This window comes from Myotis daubentonii, chromosome 3 (assembly GCF_963259705.1).
Source record: "Myotis daubentonii chromosome 3, mMyoDau2.1, whole genome shotgun sequence".
Lineage (NCBI taxonomy): Eukaryota > Metazoa > Chordata > Mammalia > Chiroptera > Vespertilionidae > Myotis > Myotis daubentonii.
Window position 1 is genome coordinate 102,825,311 of NC_081842.1, and position 23,536 is coordinate 102,848,846.

The window sequence follows — 23,536 nt, forward strand, 5'->3', positions numbered from 1 at the left end:
GTGGTACATATATACAATGGAATACATAAGAAAAGATAAAATACTGCCATTTGCAACAACATGAGAATATCATGCTAAATGATTTAAGTCAGAGAGAAAATGTTAATAACCATATGATTTTACTCATACCTGGGATGTAAAACTGAAAGCATAAATGAACAAACAAGAAAAATAAACAAACAAAACTTCATAGACAAGACAAAATGTATGGTGGTTACCAAAGGGAAGGGGGGCGGAGGGTAGTAAAGGGCAAAGGGGGTCAAATATACGGTGACAGAAGATGATTTGACTTTGGGTGGTGAGCACATAATATAATAGATCATGCATCATAGAATTATACACCAGAAACCTATATAATCTTATTAATCAAATGTCACCCCAATATATTTATTTGTAGACAATATTATCTTATATGTAGGTAATTCTAAGGAATCTATGAAAAAGCTGCAAAAATTAATAAGAACGTTTACAAAAGCTGAAGGATACAAAATCCCATACAAAAATTATTTGCATTTCTATATATTACAAATAATCAAGAAATAAAATATAAAAAATTCTACTTAAAATAATAGCAAGAAGAATAAGAAACTTAAGAGTAAGTTTAACAAAAGTGTAAAACCAGTACTGAAAACTACAAAACATTGTTAAAGGATATTAAAGAAAATCTTAATATAGATATAATCTATGTTCATGGAGTGAAATATTCAATATTGTAAAGATAGCAATTTTCTCCAAATAGATCTTTCAAAATCTCATTGTGCTTTTATTTGTAGAATTTTATCCTAAGATATATATGAAAATGTAAAGGCCTTTAATAATAACTCAAAATGTCTAATAGTTTGACTTGTAAGAACTAAAACTACAAAACTCCTAGAAGGCATAAGAAAAAAACCTTGTAATCTTAGGTTAGAGAAAGATATCTTAAATATGAACAAGTGCAATCAATTACTTAAAAAATTGGACTTCATCAGCTTCTCCAAAATATATCATTTATATAAAAGTCAAGCCCCAAAATGAGACAAAAAATATTTGCAACTCACAAACATGATAAAGAAATGGTACCCAGCATACTGAAACCCTTAGACGTCAATTATAAAAAGAAAAAAACAATTTTTAAAAACAGGCTAAAGATTTAAAGACATTTCATTTCACCAAAGATACCTAATTGTTCAGTAAATACATAAGAAGATCATCATTACCAATAAAAGTAATGCAAATAAAACCACAATGAAATTCCACTACACACCCACTAGAAAAAACATTTTTTTAAAAGACTAAAAAATTCAAAGGTTGGGAAGACAGGGATAAAGTGAAACCCTCATACATTTTCCACTTTGGAAAACAGTACGGCAGTTTCTTAAAATATTAACATACACTTAAACACATGACCCAGCAATTTCACTCCAGGGTATCTAACCAAGAGAAATGAAAACAAATGATTATAGCGGCATCAATCATAATAGCCCAAAACTGTAAACAACCCAAACATCCATCAACTGATGAAGGGATAACCGAAAAAAAAAAAAAAAGAAAGTAATGAACTAAAAATTCACGCAAAAATGAATCTCAGAAATATAATTTTTACTGACAGAATTAGATACGTATACTCTATTTGTATGATTCTATTTATATATGAAATGTCTAGAAAATGGACAAACTTATAGGGAAGGAAAGCAGATCATCTCCTAGGACAGGAGAAGGGAGCAGAAATGGACTGCAATGAGCATGAAGAATTCTTTGGAGTGATGAAAATGTCCTCATACTGTACAGTGGTGATGGCTGCACATCTGAATAAGCTGACTCAAAATCATCATAATGAACACTTAGAATGGGTGAATTGTATGGAATGTAAATTATACCTCAACAAGACTGTAAAACATAAAAACAGATGCTCAATAGAGAATAAAAAATTGCTTTAAAATAAATCTGATGTATAAGTTGTCATTTCTCATATTATTTAAAGTAATCATAATTTAAGATAAACCAAATGTATAACAATTACTCTTTGGAGAAGATAAAAGTAGACTTACGATGAGTTATTCACCTCTCTTACACTGTTGGTGGAAATGTAAAATGGTATAATCACAAAGGAAAACAATTTGGCAGTTCCTTAAGAAGTTAAACAGTTATCATTTGACTCAGAAATTCTTACTCCTGGGTTTAAGAGAAGGGAAATGAAACCTACGTCCAAGCAAAAATCTGTAGCTGTGTGCTCATATTAGCATTATTCATAACGGCCAAACCTGCAAAACCTAAGTGTCCATCAACTGATAAACAAAATGTGATGTATCCAACACAATGGAATATTATTTAACCATAAAAAGGAATGAAGTACTGACACATGCTACAACTCAGATGAACCTTAAAAATTATTGTACTAAGTGAAGGAAGCCAATCACACAAAAAACTAAAAACATGTATTTTATGATTCCATTTATGTGAAATATCCAGAACAGGCAAGTTCAGAGACTGAAAATAGATTAGTAAGTAGTTGCCTAGGGCCAAGGGTGGAGGAGAATGGGAATAGGGAGTGAGTGCGAATTGGTATGAGGTTCCTTGTTAGGTCATAAAAATGTTCAAAATTAGATGGTGGCTGCTGCACACCTGTGTGACTATAATGAATGCTTTAAATGGGTAAATTTTATTGTATGTGAATTATATCTCAATAAAGCTGTAAAAGCGATGACTTTTGATCTACTATTAAAACAACAAAATAATTTCAGGGTAAAAACCTAGACTTCTTATTTATTTGCTTTTGAACCTGTCTCACATTTATCTGAGTAGGTGTGTTTGTATTCAATTATTGTGGCTAAATATAAATCACTTAAAAATCAACTATTTTTACATAGCAACAAACAAAAAATAACCCTTAAAAAAATCCAACAATAAAACATACCCAAAGAATAAAAGTAACTTGCAAATACTGCAATTTCTATATGGAAAAAAATATATTGGAAGACATTAAATACAACCTAAACAAGTAGGATGTTCATGATAGACTCAATATCATAAAATAAAAATTCTCAAACTGAACCTGTACATTTAATGCAATGCTGATCAAAATCCAAAAGGTTTATAAGTTGATTCTAAAAGTAATAGAGCAGCAAAAGCCATTAACAGACAAGCCATGCAACCAGAAAAAAAAAAAAAATACAGTAGGGACTCTGTCCTATCTATCCTGAGATCCATTATAAAGCTATAGCAATTCAGTTAGTGTTTTCCTGGAAAAGAGATAAACTGACTGCTGGAGAAGAAACAGACCTTCACATATAAAAAGTGGTATTTGACAAAAGTTGACTGAAGATCACTGAAGAAAGGAGGAATCATTCAACAGTGCTGAAACAGCTGGTTCTTCATTTGGGGAAAGAAAAAAAAAGAAATTGGATCCCTACTGTATAACATAAAATAAGTCTCACAGGGATTAAAGTTTAAGTAGAGGCAAGTCTTTAATATTTTCTAAACAAAATATAAGAGAATGCCATTGTAAGTGCAGAGTAGGAAAAGCTTTCTTAAGATATAGGAAGGCCTACCTATAAAGCATGTAATGAATTTTAAATTCAATTATGTTATAATTTAAAACTTCCATTCATCAACAAATACAAAAAAAAAAATGAAAAGACTAACTACAACATCACAAAGCACACACTGCCAAAAAAGATCTTGGCATCTAGAGTGTGTGTGTGTCCGTCCTATAACATTTATATTACAAATGGGTAAAATGGATAGAGGTTATCTCGTAAGGGGTGTCAGAGTCTGAGCAGAATGAGACAGTGTCTATGGTAGAGTGGAGGGGGAACAGTGTGGTGTGGGAATCAGAGCCCAATCCCTGATGATGTGATTTAGGTTGAGCAGGACTTTACATAACAATGGTTGTCAATGCCTGAGCAAGGAGAGGAGGGTGCCCATAGAAATGTGCACTGCGCTGTACAATGTAGGAATCCAAGTAGGGTTTAGGAGGGCTTCTACATGAAGGGTCTTTGAAGTTCAAATAAATTTTGGGAAGGGTGTAATAGATATGACAGATTGATTATATAGAGTGAGACTAATCACATAAGCAAAAATTTTAGGTTAATGGGTAGGCAGGTTTCTTACAGTTAGAGGAGATACAAAAAAAGGAGAAAATGACTGATCTAACTCTATAGTGTGGGAATGAAATTGAATGACAGATCAAAAGAGCACAGAAGCCAACCTGAAAGGAATCTCAGTGGCTAAATCAGGGCAATATGAGCATCAAAATAAGTAACAATAGTAATTGATTATAGTTCACTGAGTAAAATACAGAATCACGAACTCATACCAATACAAATAAATTAATTAATGAAATGAATGTTTGCTCAGGAAGGGGATATTTACATAGTTTCAAAGTACATCCACATAAAATAATTATTAAATACAAGGGAAAATTAGTAATTTCATAGTAGAGAAATGTGGCAGACACTATCTTAATCAAGTAATCCAAATGAACATCAACAGTAATGGGTCAAAAAAGAAACTGATAAGATACAGAGAGGAGCCTTAGCTGGCTTGGCTCAATCGACCTGTGGACTGATGGGTCCCAGGTTCGATTCCAACCAAGAGCACATATCTCAGTTGCAGGCTCGATCCCCGGCCCTGGTCAGGGCACGTGTGGGAGACAACCAATTGATATTTCTCTCTCTCTGTCTCTCCCCCTCCCTCCCACTCTCTAAAAATCAATGGAAAAAATATCCTCGGGTGAGGATTAACAACAACAACAACAAAAAGATACAGAGTGAATGCACACTATCACATCTATAATATTCCTTCCAAATAAATATCCATAACTTTCATATAATCATTAGGAAACAGAAGACAACCCCAAAGGAAGAGACATTCCACAAAATAATTGGTCTATATAGTATTGAAAAGTGCCAAGGTCTTGAAAGTCAAAGACTGTAAGGGAATGAAATGAAAAGATGTTGACAAGTATAAATAAGCAAGGTTTGAGTTTGAAATGGATCATTTTGCTATAGAGGATACTATTGGGATGACTTTTGAAAATTGAAGAAGAGCTGAAGATTAGATGGTAGAAGATTAAATCAATGCTAATTTCCTGATTTTGATTGTTTTATTGTGATTTATAGGACAACTAGAGGTCTGATGCATGAAATTTGTTCAAGGGGCCCTCGCAGCCCCGGCTGCCTCGGCTGGCCCTCGCAGCCCCAGCTTCATCCAAAAGGTTGTCCAGATGATTTTCCGGAAGGATGTCCAGATGGTCGTTCTGCTGTTCAGTCTAATTAGTATATTAGCTCTTTATTACATAGGATGTCCTTGTTTGCAGGAAATATGCACTCGTTTATTCAGGGGTGATGATGCATCAAATCAAATCATTGGGGGGAAATTTTCCTCTTTATTGTGCTTGCAACTGTTCTGTGTGCTATTATTTTAAAACTTAAAAACAGGAAAGTCATTTAACACATAGCTTTAGGTACATAATGAGTGAAAGACATAAATAAGCATTTTGTGAAAGAAAAATCCCAATGGTGAGTAATCACATGAAAAGATGTTCAACCTCATTAACAATCATAGAAAAGCAAATGAAGACCACAATAAGATGGCATTTTATTGGGAAAACTGAAGAAGTCTGACTTTTCCAAATTTTGCCAATGATAATGGCTCAATGTTAGCTTCTAATACATACTAGTGGAATGAAAATTCATACAATGACTTTGGAAAATAATCTGGCATCATCTCATATAACTGAGCATTCTCTAACTATATTTCTACTCTTATGTATATATCTGAGTCCTGCACATGTGCACCAAAACACATATAAAAGAACGCTAACATTAGCAATGCTTGTTATATACAGAGTTATATACACACTTTGGATGATTATAAAGTCACTGTTTAACATAACAGTTCATTTTCAAAATTTAAAAGAACCTACAGAAATGAGTAATTTTGTGTGTGTCAATGCCTGTTTTCAAACTGATGACCACTCTGGTCCAGACACTCACTGCTAATAACACAAAGCAATGGAATTGCAAATATCAAGAATCATATTGTTCAGTGTTTGTATGCCCTTAATTCATCAACTGCTGCTGGTTTTGTACTGTAAGTTTTATCTTTTATGTATTCCCATTAAAAAAAAAAAAAGGTCTAGTGGCTCTTTAGGATACGATTTCTTTGTTCAAAGCTTAGTCTGGCTTCACCCAATACTTCAAATCAGTTAAACCTGAAAAGGAGTGAAAATTCAGTTGGTTACCAACTGTTAAATTGTGTATATATATTTTGGGGACAGTTTATATATACAGGATGGGACAAAAGTAGGTTTATAGGTGTGAGTACACAAAATACAGAGTTTATTCTTTTATTATCATTTATTAATTATTGTATTATTTTTATATGAACTATAAACCTACTTTTGCCCCACCCTATATATAAAATAGCTACACACACATATCTGTACCAATACATCAATATAGACATATCAAAAACAAATAGAATATCAAAAGCAAACAAAAACACCCAACAATAACTAGATGTCTACCAGTCAAATAAATAAATTCATACAATGGAATATTACTCAGCAGTTAAGTAAATGGACTACAACTACATATAGCAATATAAATAAATATAAAAAAATTAAAAAAACAAATCTCAGACGACTACTTATAGAATACTACCAGTTTTGCAAACTTAAAAAGTAAAATTAAATGGTATATTATTTAAGGACCTACATAGTAAACTCAGTATTACTAAAAAGTGATTAACAAAACTGAAGAGTAAGGGAGTCAAGGAGGGCAGCAGGGGCAAAGGCAAGGAGAAACACATGCTGTATTCATAAAGTTCTGGTTCTATATATTGGTTGATGGGTTCTTGGAAGATCATTTCAATATTGTGCTTCAATAATTTAAATATATTCCTGTTTACATAATAAATTATATGCTGCTACATTATGGCAAATCAGAGTTTTACTTTCAGAATAACATTATTTAAGCCAGTGATTTAAAAACATAAAAACAAACAACAAGAACAAAATTGTGCCACAAGAATTTTGTACTACCTGACTATTTAGTCAGGGGCACTGACCTCTTTTCTCTTAGACTGTCATATAAAAAAATGACAACAGACAATACACCAATAGCTGTTCAGTGTGAATGAATAAAAATTATACCTATTTTTTTTGTCAGCTGGGTGAAAAATAGATTTTTTGCTGTGCTGCAGAATCTTAGTAATTAGTTTATGTGTGCCATGAAATGAAAAAGATTGAAAATCACTAGCTTAGGTAATAATTTGCACACATGAACAAATGCTAATTGCTAGGCAACATATTTTCCTAATTCTACTTTTAAAAAAATAAAAAACTAAGAAGTATATAAAGGGATATATCCCAAAGAACTTGAAAGCAGACTTGTAGATAAAAACCTCACAGCTTGGTCAAAGAATGAGGTTAATTCATACCTACTATCAATCTGGTCTCAAATGAAACTAGCATAAATGCTTGCTTAATTTGCAAATTTACTGCAAATTTGTAGAACTTTCCCCTGGGAGATGCTCATTTTGCAAAAATTAGCATGAGAAACAGGTAAACTAAAGTAATCTGATATACTCGGGTTCTGAACAATATTTCCCTCTACATGTAAGTGTTTCCTTTCACTGTCCATATAGGCCATCGGTCATATATTCACCCGGATTGGCCAAACGTGTGATAAGAACAGCATAATTCATTTTAAAAAGCATAATTTCTTCACCCTATAAATAATTCCTTATATTATTTTATAGTACTTTTCTCTGACAAAACAATTTTGCATTACAGGTAGAGCACATATTATCAGGCAATACCTACTTCATGCGGCATAATACTTTAAAAGTCCTAAAAGTTAGAAATTTTAATGATGTTATAAATCAAATTTTCTATCTAAATATTTGAGTACCTATAATATGAAAGGTATTTTCTGAGGTGTTCTCAGCATTTTATGTGATGTATACAGACTGAAAATCTTAGCTATGTGTTGCATCCTTGTTAAATGCAAACAAGTACAATAATCTGATTAAAAGGTACCTTGGACTAATTCCTCTTTAAAAGGAAAGCATAAGATTTATTGTAGTGATTCTTTCTCTTTGCTTGGATTGCTATTGAATAATATGTTTGAGCATTAACTATAGGCTCACAATACTGAGGAAGTTGGGATAGGGGAAGATAACATAGTTGTCAACAACGCAAGTCCCTTAGAAAGATCATTGCATCATGTCACAGAGGGCATGGACACAAACTAAATATATACTATTGGTCCTTGTAATGTATTCCCTTTTATGTATATTTTGAACAAGGTTTGGGGCTTCAAAAATGAGCCACTGATTCAAAGAATACATATTTAATAAGCGATTTTTGAAAGAATATAGTAGGCACTAAGTAAATTCTCAGTGTATAACTGCTTCTTTGAGTACTCTATTTTAAAATTATTTCTAGTGTTTCCCTATATTTGTTCAATGAAATATAAAATATCTCTCCCCATATACTAGTAACACTTTATTTTTCCATTTCCCGGTTTCTCCTTATTGCTGGTTTTTTACTTTATATTATTTTAAAAGCCATTTCTTATTATTAATGCAGAATCTCATCCTTTTCAAAAATATATAGTGATCCAACAAGGAAGATTTACATATCTAATTATTTATTTGACATCTCAAATTTAACAAACCAATTAACTGACATGTTAATAAATCCAATTCCTGTTCTTCCCAATCTCAGAAAGTATCAACACCATTCTAACTGTTCAGGCCAAAAACCTGATGCTATCCTAGATGCCTCTTTTCCTCTCAGAGTGCACATCTAAACCATCAGCAAATGCTGTGGGCTTTGTTGGAAATACCCAGAATCCAACTACTTCTCACTGCTCTCATACAAGTCCCCATCATCTGTCCTGGATTATCACAACAGCCTCCTAACTGGTTTCTTTGCTTCCATTTTTTAATGCTCTTTGGGTCTATTTAACACAATGGCAAAGCAATTCTGTGAAAATGTTCTACTGGGTCATTCCTCTGCTCAAAACTTCTAGTAGCTCTCTCCTCTGACCTCACTTCCTGTGACTCTCCCTCATTCACCCACTCCATCCACAGAGCCTTTGACTAGAATACCCCTTTCTCTCCAGAAACGTGTATCACTATCTCAGCCTTTACTCAAGTCATCTTCTTAGGAGACCTTCCCTGGACATAATCTAAAATTTCATGCAATCATCCTCCCCGCCCCCAAACCTTTCATGTTCCCTCCTCGTTCAAATTTGATTAGCGCTTGCATAAGATACCATAAAATTGAATTGCTTTATCTTATTTGTCTATCTCATCAATAAAATATAAGCTCCATGGGGGCAACATTTCTTTTCCCTTTTGTTCACTGCTTTATCCTCAGTAAGAGCAGTGGAATTCAGGAAGCACTAAAAAAAAATACAGTGAATAAATCATGGCATGACTGCCTACATTTTGTGATCTCATTAAACGTTTTGCAGAAATTAATAAAACTGTGATCTCCCCTAGTTGTGACAGACTGTGCCAGTCCTTTCACACACACACCTCTCCTTTCTCATTTGCTGGCAATAATGCTCACCCTCTTACCTTAGGAGGTGAACCCTAACGAGGTCTAGCCATTATGACAAACAATGTTTACTCTGACAACTGGGTTTAGGTACAGGCATATGATAAAATTATGGCCAATGAAGTTTATTAGGATAAGTTTTCCTTATTAAAAAATAGTAGAATGGAAAAATGCCCATGTTGCAATCATGAAGAGCAACACTGCCAAAACACTCAAGATGGCAGAGTAAAAAAAATGAAAAATATTCATGTGGGTTCCTAATAACATCATTATGGCAGTCAATTAATCACCGTACTCTAAGCTTCCTATTGGATAATGTAATAATGCTAGAGACCCAGTGCACAAATTTGTGCACCTTGAAAGGCTCTGTGGGCCACGAGGCTGCAATGGGCACAGGGGTGGGTCTCAGTCCATCCTCCGCGCCCCTGCCTGGCCCCTCCTGCCACGGCCCCTAGTCCCGTCTGCCTACAGCTCCACTCCTGCCACTGCTGCTCCCACGTGCTAATGGCGCCAGCCCCACTCGCACCCACTGACGGCGCAGAGTGATTAGGGCCAGCGCAGTGAGCAGGTGCGAGCAGTGGCTGCTGCCCCGGTCGCCCCTCAGGAGCATGGGGAAGTGGAGAAGACCTCAGGGGCGATCGGGGCTGGCAGCCACCACTTGCACCCACTAACAGCACCAAACGATCGGGACCAGTGCTGGGTACTGGCAGTGGGTGCGAGCAGTGGCTCCAGGGCCGGCTATGGGTGCGAGTGGGGCCAGCGCTGGCAGTGGCAGCAGTGGGTGCGAGCGGACCGTCACCAGCAGCGGGTGTGAGCACCGGGCGGGACCATGGCGTGCAGGAGCAAAGAATTTTCAGTAACCACCAGGGGCTCGCCCCAATGACAGTGACCGGCACCCCGCTCATCTGCTCATCATCCCACCAAGGCTGAGGCCTGCCATGTTCCACATGTGCCCCCTGGGGGTCAGAGCACGTCATAGCGACTAGTTGTTCAGTTGTTCCATCGTTCAGTCTATTTGCATATTAGCCTTTTATTATATAGGATATCCTTTAAATAGTGATAGATCCCTCATTATTTCAGCTAGTTTAGTAAGGTCTTCTATTACTTACATGTCAAGCTAAAATTAAGCTGGAAGTCAGGTGTTTTGTCCCATTTTTATACTGCATGCCTAGAGAACATGTCGTATGACAATGAACAAGAGTTATTTTCTCATAGGAATAATTTTATAAACAGTGTGTTTGTTCTTAATTAAGAATTAAAAATAAATTTATGACCAAAGAAAAGGCAGTCCAAATATAGAGCTTTGAAATAATTTAAGTAGTAAAATTATGCTCTAAACTATTAAGTGCTTAACTAGGTTCTTCAGAACTATTAGTGGTCATCCAAAGGAAGAAGGAAAGGGAAGAGGGAGAGATAAAGTTGGGTAAAAGTGAGAAGGGAAGCCTCAAGGCCAAATAAAATCAGGGCATGATGATTTAAACATAACTAATTATGCTTCCTTGTGTGTTGGACACACTAGAAGGCAATGGGGGATACCTCATTGGTTTGAGATGCTCTTCTTTATCCTTCAGGTGATCCTAGTTTGGAAGGGAAGGGTGTTATAAGTCAGTAATGGTTTGAGTCAAAGAGCTGAGAGCCATCAGGTTTTGTTTTTTAACTCAAAGCCAAACCACTAGTCAGTAACAAAACCAAAACTCTATCCTAAACTAAAACTCATCAACTTCTTAGTATAATAACCAACAAAACACAATGCTTCCTCATAAAAATCTTATAAACTTGGAAAATTCCCATAAATGTAAAATCCCCATGCCATTAAATAATTTATTCTGGACATAATGAGCCCAAAATAGAGGATATAAAAGAATTAGCTTTATGTAGGATAACCTTGAGTCTATACTTAATGTAATACCCATAATATATAACTCTTTGATTGTCAGTCTTTTATTAGCTGTTACTGTATTTTGAAAAGTTACTGGATAAATTATGGCTCCGAAAAAAATTACTGAAAGCCGCTGAAAAAAGTAGAGATTTCCTTTAAAGTTATTCTATAACAGTGATCAAAAGCAATAAAAGTATTCTGTTGGTAAAACTTGAAAAAGCAGTCATAAATCAATTTAAATCTGATCATGATAAAGCTAACTATCTACTAGCCTCAGACACAATCTTTGCCTCCCCTGCTTCTCTCCTGCTTCTTCTTTGGGTCACTCTACATACAGAAATTGAAGCAGGAGGGAAAGCAGATGCATGAATTAAAACTGGATTAGAAGTGCAGAGACATAGAATGACCGCAAAATAAATGTGGTCTTTTCTATTACAGGCTGCTGTAACAGAAAACCATGCACTGGTGGCCTATAAACAACAGAAATTATTTCCTACAGTTTTGGAGACTGGGAAGTCTAAGATCAAGGTGTAGGCAGATACTGTGCCCGGTGAGAATCTGGCTTTTTGGCTCAAGACAACCATCTTTTTGCTATACCTCATATGGCAGAAGAGGAAGGACTCTCTCTGCAGCCTTTTTAAATAAGGGCACTAATCACATTCATGAAGGTGGAGCTCACCTACTAATCCTATCTCCTTGGGAGTTAGAATATCAACATATGAATTTTGAGGGGACACAAACATTAGACCATAGCAGATACAAAGTAAAAAATCTGTTTTTACAAAATATAAAGAAAGTGCTGTTTAAATAAGAGATTCCAAATATTGTAGCATTTTATCTTAATGTAAGTCAACTAGATAATTATTATACAAATGAAAAAGTATTTAATGCCCGAATTCCAATAGTAACCAATACATTTAAAAAATCCAGAACTAGGTTTCCCTCAAGTTCTCAAGGCCATCTCCAGAAAGGTGCCTGTGGAGGAACAAGAATACCTAACAAGAACAACATGTGCCAGGAACTACAGTAAGTGCTTCCTATGGTTTAATTCCTTTAATTCTCCAAACAACCCTAGAAAGTTATGCCTATTTTACAGATGAGAACACTAAGCCTTAGAAGTTAAAATGATTAGCCCAAAGACTAAATAGCAGATTAGGATTCATAGTTGTTCAAAAACAGTGTCCCAATCCTTGTCAAATTCAATTGGTTTACCTGTAAATACTGCTTTGACTCTAATGTGGGTTTTGTAAAGATTTTTAAGAAACTTCAAACATATTTCTATATTTTAATGACTCTCAACATGGAATGCAAGTTTTTAAACAACTATTTGGAGGGTTAATTCCCAGTTATTATGGTTAACTTTTATTACTGGATAGCAAGTAAATGCCAGTTATTGACTATAGTGCTAAGTCATATGTTATAGTTAAGTCTATTCCACTTAATCACTGCCTATTAAATAGATATTATAGAACTTTACAGATGAAGAAAATAAGACACAGGGTGGTAGAGTGAACTGCCCAAAGTTATACAACAGGTAAAGAAAGACCTGGATTCAAATTCAGTTCAGTGTGTACTTCCTTAATGCATCCCCAAACCGCTACTTAATAAAGCCTCCCTAGTGTCACAGGAATTGATTTGAGCAACCCGTCTCCTGATCATTTCAGGAGAGTAACAGTCTGTTTTCAAATCACTGGTCAAGTTTTCTGCACCTAGAGCTCTGCTGAAGACACAAATATAATTACTAGTCCTTGATGCCTCCACTAGCCTCTTTAAATAAAAACACATCTCTAAGGTAGTCCAGTGTATGGCAATTTCTATTAATAAATTCACCAACTGCATGCTTTTGTTACTGATGGCATTAGCATCCCAAATTTCTCTTACTGAAATAAAACCTAGTCAAATTTTTTTGCAGGAAAATCTCTAAAACTTTTGTTAAGTATCAAAAAGTTGAGGAAATGTTGATACTTTAAAATAAATCTTGACCCAGTAAGAACTGGCACTAGGCCTTTTATTTTCTCGCAGTCAGCAAAATTACAAACCTATAAAAATTCAAACAGTAGTTAAGGGCATGCAATCTGAAGTACTTGCATATGTGGTGAGTCACTTCAGAAACTTTATACTGAGACCATTTTTAATATGTAGGCAGAACTCACTTTAAAAAACTATAACCACTAAACAATAAAAGAAAAAGCAAGTCCACATAGGGTTTTACTAACTGTTTTCTCTGAGAACTGTTTTCTCTAGGGGAGAAAAAAGAATATTACTGGCTCCTATGCGAACATATTTAGAAGTTGTTGTTTTTAACAGTGCATTAATCTCGATCTTTGGAAAAATCAAGTGAAGGCCACTTTAATCACTCAGCTTAAACAAGCAAGATGTAAAGAGAGAGCAGAGTTAGAGGAAGTAGAGAGAAATGGGTCAGTAGGTGGCAGATGTTAACTGATTCAAATTTGAAAAGAACTTCAAAAGCATGGACCAGGCTTTGTGAAAATTATTAAAGTGGAAAAAAGAAGAAAAAAAAGTGTAAATCTTGTGCAAGAGTGTTCGATTGAGTAAAACAGTGGTCATCCAAAAATCTATTGTATTTTTTTGAAAAACACAGAATTAACAATATTGTCAATAATACATTACCTTTCTAAAGCATTACACTAGTAACATCAAACTTTATTTCCTCATTTACTTTGGATAATAATCCTGTGATATAGGTTGTATACTCATTTATACAGATCAAGAAACTGAGGCTCAGATTAAATAATTTGCTAACAATATGAAGTGAGCTATAGCTCAAATATAAACCTTATGATTCTAAGACCAGCATTTTATATACCACTATATTAAACTATGGCCATTATGGTCTTAAATATCTACACAAGAGGTAGAAAAATGTATCATTTGGGTTGTTTTTTGGTTTTGTTTTTGTTTTTCCCCCCATAAAACAAAGAAACAAAACAACTACTTCTGTCTTCTCTATTCCTGATAAATTTTTTTTCTCTAAAATATAAACTTGCAAACAAATGTCTGGTGATCGTGTGATAAACCTATCAGAAACAAGAGACTCTGAACAGCCTCAGCAATCTTGAGAAAGAAGAACAACGTTGGAGGGATCACAATACCAGATAGTAAACTATACTACAAGGCCATAGTAATCAAAACAACCTGGTACTGGCATAAGAACAGGCATATAGATCAAGGGAACAGAAAAGAGAGCCCAGAAATCAACCCACGTCTCTATGGTCAATTAATATTTGATAAAGAAGGCAAGAGCATACAATGAAGTAAAGACAGTCTCTTCAATAAATGGTGTTGGGACAATTGAATAGGTAACATGCAAAAAAGTGAAACTAGACTACCAATTTACACCATACACAAGAATAAACTCAAAATGGATTAAACACTTAAATGTAAGTCGCAAAACCGTAAAAATCCTAGGAAAAAAACATAGGTAGTAAAATCTCAGACATCTCTTGTAGCAATATATTTTTTTTCAGTTGAAACAGTTATTATTTATTTACTTAGCCTTGTTTATAACTCTTTCTTTAATCTTTATTGTTGAGATTATTACAGGTGTCCCTCTTCTTTTTCCCCCCAGAGCTCCCCTCCACCCGGTTCCCACTCCACCCCAGGCCCTTGCCACCCTATTGTCTGTGTCCATACATAATGCATACATGCATATAAGATCTTTGTATAATCACTTCCCGAAACCTCCCACACCCCCTTCCCTCTGAAAATCATCAGTCTGTTCTATTTCCATGCCCCTGATTCTATTCCATTCACCAGTTTATTCTGTTCATCAGATTTTTTATTCAATTTTTAGATTCACTTGTTGATAGATAGGTATTTATTGTCACTTTCTTGTTCAAAATGTTTTATCTTACCTTTTTCTTCTTCTTCGTTTTCTTAAAGAATACCTTTCAGCATTTCATATAATACTGGTTTGGTGGTGATGAACTTCTTTAGCTTTTTCGTGTCTGTGAAGTTCTTTACCTGACCTTCAAAACTGATAGCTTTGCTGGGTAGAGAGTAATCTTGGTTGTAGGTTCTTGCTATTCATCATTTTGAATATTTCTTGCCACTCCCTTCTGGCCTGCATTGTTTCTGTTAAGAAATCAGCTGACAGTCCTATGGGCACTCCCTTGTAGGTAACTAACTATTTTTCTCTTGCAGCTTTTAAGATTCTTTGTCTTTTGCCCTTAGCATTTTAATTATGATGTGTCTTGGTGTGGTCCTCTTTGGATTCCTTTTGTTTGGGGTTCTCTGTGCTTCCTGGACTTGTAAGTCTATTTCTTTCACCAGGTAGGGGAAGTTTTCTGTCATTATTTCTTCAAATAGGTTTTCAATATCTCTATCTTTCTCTTCTTCTGGCACCCCCATAATTTGGATATTGGTACGCTTGAAGTTGTCCCAGAAGTTGTCCCGGAGGCTCCTTACACTGTCTTCATATTTTTGGATTCTTTTTTCTTTTTGCTCTTCTGGTTGGCTGTTTTTTGCTTCCTTGATTCTCAGGATCCTCTAGTCTACTGTTGGATCCCTGTATACTATTTTTTATTTCAGTCAGTGTATGATTAATTTTTGACTGGTCCCTTCCCATTTTTTTGGCATTCTCACTAAGATCCTTGAAGGTCTCACTAAGTTCCTCCGAGGTTCTGAAGATTCTTTAGTAACCTTATAACTATACTTTTGAACTTTATATCCAGTAGTTAGCATTCTTCCATTTCATTCATTTGTGACATGTTTCTTTGTCTCCGCATTTTGGCTGCTTCTCTATGTTTGTAGAGTGACCTTGTGGACAGCTATAGGGCCCAGTGGCTCAGCATCCCCAATCACCTAAGGTGTACACTCTTGGTGCACCCCTTTATGGACTGTGTGCACAGTTTTGTTGTAGTTGAGCCTTGATTGCTATTGGTGTCACTGGGAGGAATTGACCTCCAGGCTAACTGGCTGTGGGGACCAGCTGCAACTACAGTGGGAGAGCTGCTGTGCAAGAGACACCCTTATGGGGCAGGACTTGCTTCAGTGGGGCTTTGGTGCTCACTGAGTCGGCCCCTGGAGTGTGTCACTTATGGATGTGAAGAGTTGTAATCTGGTATGGTCTTACACTGACCACTGGTACACTGGCTCTTGGATCTCCAAGGAGATGCAGAGTCAGCCACTGCCTAAGGCAGTGATGGCGAACCTATGACACGCGTGTCAGAGGTGACACGCGAACTCATTTTTTTGGTTGATTTTTCTTTGTTAAATGGCATTTAAATATATAAAATACATATCAAAAATACAAATCTTTGTTTTACTATGGTTGCAAATATCAAAAAATTTCTATACATGACATGGCACCAGAGTTAAGTTAGGTTTTTTCGAAATGCTGACACGCCGAGCTCAAAAGGTTCACCATCACTGGCCTAGGGCCACCCAGCAGGAGCTACAGAGAGACCTGCAGATTCCTCCTCTTTGTATCAGGTTTGGAAGTACCCAGACGAGGCCCACCTGGAGAAGCAAGGCAGGCTGGTGCCAGCTTTGGGCCTTTTATTGATAGGTTTAGGGCTCCTGACCCAGCTGCAGCTTGTTCAACAGGTTTTAGGCTGAGAAAGGATAAACGATTCATATGCAAAAGCCACTGCACACAGCTTGGGTGGGGATGTACACTGGGGGGTGGGGTCTCAGGGAATCTCCAGGGCAGAGCAAATAGAAATAGCTGCCTGTCAGCCCTGCACTGGGGAGGTCCCCACACAGGAACAATGAATGACCACTGCGAGCACCTCCGTCTGGAAGAAAGCCACCCCAGAGTTCCTGCCCCGATACCAGACAGTCCAATTTCTCCCCATATGTGTCTTGAACTCCCAGAGCTTCGCCCTGTGGGAGCTTGTAAATTCAGTTAGTGGTGCCGGCCTTTTAAATGGAGAAGCTGGGTCTCCAGCAACCTGTGTGTCACTCAGCCCCAATCCGCACTGGTTTTTACAGTCCGTAGTTCTTACTGCCCATAGGGACTTCTTTCCCCAGCTCTGGAACCCTGGGCTGGGGTATGGGGTGGGGCTGGGATGCCTCACTCCTCAGGGCAGCCTTTGCAGAGGCGAACTGATTAAAAAAGTGGCTCACCCAGGTGCTGGACCAGTCTGTTCCGTGCCTCTGCACCTCCTACCAGTCTCAATGTGCTTTCTTCTTTACCTCTCTAGTTGTAGTACTTCCCCTCAGCCAGCTTTCCCACGGTTCTGGATGATAGTTGTCCTGTATTTTAGTTGTAACTTTTATGTGGTGTGGGAGACAGCAAGTACAGGCTTTTACCTATGCTGCCATCTTGGTTCTCTGTTTATAGCTCTTTTTCTTATAGCAATATTTTCGCTGATATATCTCTTAGAGCAAGGGAAGCAAGGGGAAAAATAAACAAATAGAACTACATCAAACTAAAAAGCTTCTGCACATCAAAAGAAACTATCAACAAGATGAAAAGGGAACCCATTGTATTTGCCAATAGTACATGAGACAAGGGATTAATTTCCAAAATATATAAAGAATTCATACAACTCAACAAAAGGAAGACAAACAATCCAATTAAAAAATTGGCAAAGGACCTGAATGATACTTCTTTAAAGAGGACATAAAGATGGCCAATAGATATATGAAAAAAATTCTCAATGTCACTAATCATCAGAGAGATGCAAATTAAAACTATAATGATGTATCACCTCACACCTGCCAGAATAGTTTTCATGACTAAATCAACAAACAACAAGTGCTGGTGAAGATATGGAGAAGAGGGAACTGTTAGTGGGAATGCAGACTGATGCAGTCACTGTGGAAAACAGTATGGAGTTTTCTCTAAAAATTAAATATGGAACTGCCTCTTAACCCAGCCATCCATCCCACTTTTGGGAATATAACCTAAGAATCTTGAAACACCAATCAGAAAGAACATATGCATCCCTATGTTCATAGCAGCAATATTTACACTTATCTACTGAAAACAGCCCAAATGCCCATCATCCTATCTAATAATAGACAAACATGGTAATTAACCATAACTTTGCTACCCTTTCCATTGGTTAATCAGGGAGATATGCAAATTAAATGCCAACCAAGATGGCGGCCGGCAGCCAGGCAGCTGAAGCGAACAGGAGGCTTGCTTGCTCCAGTGAAGGAGGAAGCCAAGGTTCCCCGCCTGCCGCTGCTGGGCTCTTGGCTTGCACTCTAAGAAACAATGTTACAATTATAGAAGCTAAACAAACCCCATGCTTTCAGCCAGCCAGCCGAGCTGGAGTTGCAACAGTGTTTCAATTATAGAAGCCAAACAAACCAGATATCTGCTTTCAGCAGCCGAGGTCTCAGAGCTGGAGCCGAGCCTCAGAGCTAAAGCCGGCTCTCAGTTCCAGTGACAGCCATAGAAGGTAAATAAATCCCAGAATAAAAAAAAAAAAAAAGAAAAAAGGAGAGGTTGGAACCTTCAGTCACCCACCAGCCTGAAAACGGCCCTCAGACCCTCACCCAGACTGGCCAGGCATCCCAGTGGGGACCCCCAACCTGAAGGAGGTGTGACCAGCTGCAAACAGCCATCATCCCCTCATCCAGGCTGGCCAGGCACCCCAGTGGGGACCCCCACCCTGATCCGGGACACCCTTCAGGGAAAACCAGCCGGCCCCCACCTGTGCACCAGGCCTCTATCCTATATAGTAAAAGGGTAATATGCCTCCCAGCACCGGGATCAGCGGAGCTGTGAGGCTTCCCGAACCCGGGAACAGCGGAGCCGCGAGGCCTCCTGGCACCGGGATCAGCGGAGCAGCGAGGCCTCACTGCCCCTGTGTCAAGTGGAGCAGCGAGGCCTCTTAGCACCAGGATCAGCTGAGCAGTGAGGCCTCACTGCCCCGGTGTCAAGCGGAACCACGAGGCCTCCCAGCATTGGGATCAGCGGAGCCGCGAGGCCTCCTGGCCCCTGGAGCAGCGTGACAGGGGGCAGCATCCAAACCCCCTGATCGCCCTGTGGCTCTGTGTGTGACAAAGGGCGGGGCCATAACCTCCCTATCCGCCCTGCTCTGTTTGTGACAGGGGAAGGCGCCCCAACCCCCTGATAGGCACTGCTCTGTGCCTGATAGGGGGTAGCTCCCCAACCCCCTGATTGACCCTGCTCTGTGCATGACAGGGGGCGGCGCCCCAACCCCCTAATTCGCCCTGCTCTGTGCATGACAGGGTACGGAGCCCCAACCCTCCTGATGGGCCCTGCTCTGTGTGTGACAGGGGCAGCGCCCTAACCCCCTGATGGGCCCTGCACTGTGCGTGACGGGGTCGCGCCGCAACCTCCCCATCGACCCTTCCTTGAGTGTGACAGGGGGCGGCGCCCCAACCCCCCAATCGGCCCTACCCTGAGCATGACTGGGGGTGGAATCACAACCTCCCGATCTGCCCTGCTCTGTGCATGACAGGGGGCAGCGCCCCAACTCCCCAATTGGCCCTGCTCTGAGCCCGACCATGGGCTGCACCTAGGGATTGGGCCTGCCCTCTGCCCCCCGGGAGCAGGCCTAAGCCAGCAGGTTGTTATCTCCCAAGGGGTCCCAGACTGTGAGAGGGCACAAGTGGGGCTGAGGGACACGCCCCCCCTTGCCAGTGCACAAATTTTTGTGCACCGGGCCTCTAGTATATAATAAAATCCTAATATGCAAATTGACCGAACAGCATAACAACTGGCGTAACGACTGGGAGTTATGACATGCACTGACCACCAGGAGGCAGACGCTCAATGCATGAGCTTCCCCCGACCAGTATCTGCCCCCCAAGAGGGAGGAGACTGGCACGGGCAGGGCCAGCGAGTGGGCGGCACTAGGCCACCAGCCACGGTGGCTGTCAATAAGGGCCCCCAATCACCCTGCCCACCAGTAGACCCACAAATCAGCCCTGATCACCAGCCAGGCCTAGATATCCTCCCCTATATATTGGGAACAGTCTCTTAGATTTAAAAATTAAAACCTGGCAAGGCTACTCTAACACTGAAAATAAAAAACAGGATGATGCAGCATTAACATGCATGAACTCTGATTTGCACATTTTGTGGTCAGCCCTGATTCTGACACCTATAACTGTGTGACAAAGCCAATTCTCTCTGCTTCAGTTTTTCCATCCATAAGATGGGAAAAATAGTACTACTGCTTCAGAAGGATCATGTTATGTACTACTTTTTATAATCAGGAGAAAAAAATGTAGCTGCCCATACAACAGCAAGATGCCTTTCACCTGAATAAAAAGCATGATTACTGGTGCATACAGCATCCTGGATTGCAAGAGGGGTGTCCGACTGCCGGTTTAGGCCCGACATCCCCCAAGGGGTCCCAGATTGCGAGAGGACACAGGTCTGGCTGGGGCCTCTAAAAGTAAATAATCTTGAACATAGAGAGTTTCTAATTTAAAAGTCCAATATATTATGCTATGGAAACATAAAAAAACTACATTCATCTAATTTTAGAAATTCATACTCCTTAATAAGTGATTCAGAAAATATGTAAAACTGGTTTTTGTGTTATTTCATGTGAATATAAGTCATGAATATCCAGTTAATAAATATGTACTGAAAGAATTTGACCTATTTACTACAACTTTAAGAAATGTATCATTTTGCCCAGCCAGTGTGCCTCAGTAGTTGAGCATTGACCCATGAACCAAGAGGTCACCAGTGTGATTCTGGTCAGGCACATGCCTGGGGTTGCAGCCTCTATTCCCAGTAGGGGGCATGTAGGAGGCAGCCTATTGATGCTTCTTTCTCATCATTGTTTCTATCTATCTCTCTCCCTTTCTGTCTCTCCGAAAAATCCTATTAATAAAAGCCTATGTGCTCGTCATGCCGTCACGCCATGACGCCCTCATGCCGCAATGAAAGATCACCAAGAGACTGTGTGCACAAAGGGCAAGCGCGGGTGGGTGGGGCTGTATGCGCACGTGGGTGGGCAGGGGCTTGACACTGCATGCGTGGCACAGAGGCAGGGCCTGTGGCTCTGCACAGCGAGGCTTGGGGGTCCCGTGGTGCGGAGGTAGGACCCCCGGCTCCAGCCTACCTCTTTGGGGAAACCCATTGAGGAGCCCCGGATGAGTGGGCGGGGCCTACCTCCTTGGGGTGATAGATCGCGGGGATCCCGCACTGAGAGGGCACAGGACAGGCTGGGGGACCCCCCCCACCAAGTGCATGAATTTCGTGCACTGGGCCTCTAGTTAAAAATAAACATATTTTTAAAAATATATAATTTAATTAAATGAATTTAAGTGCCCTTCTTTCATTTCTTTCTATTCCAAGCAAGACAGCTGGCAAATTTTTTAAAAGGAAAACACAAGACTTAAGGGAGGTGGAAAGGTGGACCCTAACAAGGAAACCTCGAATATGGCTGAATAGAACCGTGTTTATCACTAACTAGTCAAACTAGTTGGTGTATTCACATGGGTTTGGGGATTGCAAAGACAGAACATGAAGCAGGTAAGCTGCTCAACTGACAATCTTACTATCTCTTTCCTTCCTAGTAATACATCACATGTTCTGAGACTCTGGGCCAACAAGCAGATAAACTGTAATGCTACATCAACCTAACCGCATGTGATAATGCAGACAGGGAATTTAGTAGATGGGCATTCAGAGGCAGAGGTGGGTGACCTGGTTCCATAAGTCCATGGATCCTAATGAAACACTGATAGAAAGACGGCAGCTGATCCCTAAAATAGAAGGTAGATTTTTCATAGGTAGGAAGACCTTAGGACTGCCTGCTTTATTTAATGTATATTTCACAATGTCTAAAACAGGAACATTTTATATCTCATTTTGAATCAAAACATTCTTATAAATTGTGCAATACTGAAAAGGTGAAATGCTTCTGATGTTTAAAACAGGCAAAACTGGTTCCATCTAAATCGGATTTCTTTCACTCACACTAAATTCAAAATTTACCAACACTTAAATGTATGCCTCTGTTACAAATGTCAAACATCTAATTTATCAATACAAAAACTTAAAAGAAAAATAAGTAGAAAAATATGGCATAACCTTCTTTCCTATCATTGAAATGGCTTATCTACATTTTCTAAAAAATGGAACAATGACACAAAATACAATACCTTCTGGAAGTGTTTCTCTCAAATGTTAAAATAATGGGTCCTGAGAACAGAGTTCTGAAATAGCTCACAATCCAAACAATTCCTGAAAATTAAAAGAAATAAGTGTTACTTCAAGTGCATCTTACCTTTAAAAAAACAAATAGTATGTTTTACAACAAAATCCTAACTACTGACTAAAATAAACTAAACTCAGAAAACAAGATTTATTGCAAGATAAAAATATTCTTAACTATACATGCTTTCCTTGAGCATAGCTGTTGACCAAATCAGATTTAAAAAAACCTGCATTATAAAATTATTTACCAAAATAGACTTGTTTTTATTACATTTTTATAGTAGTCAACGGAGAGTTTGAAACAACCCCCCCTTTTTTTCTTGACCACTGGGAACAAAAGTTGTTAAACTCAGAATTAGAACCATCCTAGATCTAGAATGGCATCAACTTGTGGGAAAGTTTATACTTTCAGGAATAAAACAGTGGGTGAAATGTTTTGGGCAATAGACACAGTCTCCATTTAATACTGTGGTAACTGAGGAAACTTCACATTGATCAGCAGGCCAAAGACAGTGAAGCTAGGTGGAGATAAAGAAGGCATGATACAAACTCCCTGGCTCCATTACAGGAGCATTCCATTTATATCAGTCACTGTCCTTGTATCTGTTTTACATTTCTAGAATTCTCAATTTCTATCCTATAACCTATAACTTATACTCATAAATGATAGCTTAGCCCAGAAATAGGTCCATAAACCTGAACTTTAACCTCTCAAAATAAAGTAGCTATTTTACTTATTTCTTCATTTTATCAGTGTCTTTAGTCTCCCTAAAACCATACACGGGTACCAAATGTCTGAGAAATGCTTCCTCAATACCCTAGGAGGGAAGGCTCTTCAACCGCTGTACCTCTAAGTCACTGTCTCTATATCTTGCTTATTGTCATTCTCCCTGTGAACTTTTCATTCATCTTTGAATCTCCCAATACCTAGCATGATGCAAGGTACAGAGCAGATGCTCAGTAATTGTTTTAATAA

At 38.5% G+C, this 23,536-nt stretch overlaps 1 protein-coding gene across 9 annotated transcripts in view; it reads right to left on the reverse strand.

Annotated features, from left to right (window-relative positions):
* Positions 1–23,536, reverse strand: part of LOC132230515 (spidroin-1-like) — a 161,436-nt gene that overhangs the window by 116,913 nt on the left and 20,987 nt on the right. Inside the window, exons 2-3 of one of the 9 annotated variants that reach the window (XR_009451879.1) lie at positions 22,506–22,587; positions 11,093–11,133 (exon numbers count right to left, since the gene is read on the reverse strand). The exons of 7 other annotated variants lie outside the window; for them this stretch is intronic. The gene's annotated coding sequence lies outside the window, so the exon portion shown is untranslated. The remainder of the gene's footprint in view (positions 1–11,092; positions 11,134–22,505; positions 22,588–23,536) is intronic. One more of the 9 variants, XR_009451878.1, reaches the window with a different exon arrangement.